The sequence below is a fragment of the Aplysia californica genome, unplaced genomic scaffold (genome assembly GCF_000002075.1).
Source record: "Aplysia californica isolate F4 #8 unplaced genomic scaffold, AplCal3.0 scaffold00639, whole genome shotgun sequence".
Taxonomy (NCBI): domain Eukaryota; kingdom Metazoa; phylum Mollusca; class Gastropoda; order Aplysiida; family Aplysiidae; genus Aplysia; species Aplysia californica.
This window is the reverse complement of record NW_004797909.1, coordinates 302,042-304,019: the sequence shown is the minus strand read 5'-3', so window position 1 is coordinate 304,019 and position 1,978 is coordinate 302,042.

The window sequence follows — 1,978 nt, the reverse complement described above, 5'->3', positions numbered from 1 at the left end:
TCTCTGTCTCTCTCTCTGTCTCTCTCTCTGTCTCTCTCTCTCTGTCTCTCTGTCTCTCTCTCTCTCTCTCTCTCTCTCTCTCTCTTTAAAATGTTTCCCATTTTCCTTCGTCCGTTCCCTAAGCCCGCCCCTCCTCTTTCATCCCAGCCCTAGGCTTTCTCAGTTCCACGTTCTTTTATACTAACCGTCTAGTCCCAGCCCCATCCCCTCTTCCTTGCGCGCATTCCCCCTCAACGTGGCCCAGCCCGATAAGATTCTATAAAAAGAAACGCCGCAGTTCGTGATTTAGACCATAGCCGGCGGCCAAATTTGCTCCTCACCTCGGCGTGCCGCTATTGGCGCCGCGAAGAGAGAGAGGAGGCTCCATTGGTTCTAAGCTCCTTGATAATTAGATTACTGGGTCGGCCCCCGACCCTGGGCCTGACTGAAATTATTGCTTGCGTTCCGGATCCTCCCTCATTCCTGCTGTCCGTAGTGCACTACAATAGTGAGTTCAAAAATTAGTGGCGCAACTTACTGGCAAAGATTTCCCCAACTATCAAGCACTCAGTCTCCAGCTTTTGCACAAAAAGTGTTATTGATTTCTTGTTACAAGTTTTTCCCCCTGAAAAGTGTCATTGTGAGCTGCGACGTAGGCCATAACGTGTGTGAGAAGCAGGAAGCGCTGTGAATAATTCTCTATTCCGCGTGACGAAGATTGAAATAGGATAGCATGTAAAATATATCAGTTTAAAAAGAATTTTTTTACAATCTAGTCTCAATTGTTGTGGGGAAATAGTTAAAATTAAGTTTGGGGAAACAGTTATAATTAAGTTAAGATAAATAGATACAAATTCCTGTGCAAAGTATGGTTGACACAGTTTCACCTAAAGGGATATTTGAGCATAAGTTGGGACACGAATTTTTGACCGCACTGTTCATGCATAAGACGCTACCAGACCTCACTGTGCATGATATCCTGAGACCCGTAGTCCAAACAAGGACCGAAAACGCCATTCATGTAAATAAAATCAACGCCTGCAAAATGAGATGCCTAAGAAAAAACTTTGAATGTCACAGGAACGGATAGGGTAAGAAACGAGATGGTCAGAGAACAAACTGCTCAACTACCTGGTTGCAACACAAAGATTAACCAACGAATGAAGTGGCCAGGCATTTATCAAGACTACCACCAATATAGTATAGTAACATCAAGTCAAATAATACTGCGTGAATTGAAATTCAGTGACATCATCAGCCACTTTGCCGCACGAAAATCGAGAAAAAGTCTCTGGATCTGGACTGTAAGGCTTATATTGTGATTTCATCCTTTCTCTGATTTGAACTGTACATGTATTTACTTGTTTGTTCCACTAAAACTTTTTCTTAAAAGATTATATAATGTTAAGTGTATTTCTCTGAGTAAATACATTTTGTAAGAACAACTTGTATTCATTTTATTTTCATTTCGTGTTTTGTCATTACATATTATAACTCTGAAAAAACAGTCCCCGTTCAGTATGATTTAATAACAAAAAGTCTCCTATTAATATATCATAATTTTGGTAACCAACATCAGAGCACGACAACGAGGAAATTGAGACTTTTTAATGAACACCTTGATAAGGCAATGAAACAGTTAAAATCACTAGATGTAAAGATAGTCATGGGAGACTTTAATGCCAAAGTAGGAAGTACACGTATAGAAGATTTAGTTGGGCCATGGGAACTAGGCAAAGAGAATGAACGCGGGGAACGACTGGTAAAATGGTGCAGAGAAAATAATTTTATGATATCAAACACCTGGTATGAAAATCACCCAAGAAGACGATGCACTTGGAAGAGTCCTGGCGATAGAAGTAGAAATCAAATAGACTTCATACTTATTCAGAAACGTTTTAGAAACACAATAAAATCATCTAAATCACTGCCAGGAGCAGACTGTGATAGTGACCATGTACCAGTCATGTGTAAAATGCGGATAAGACTAAAGAAACTC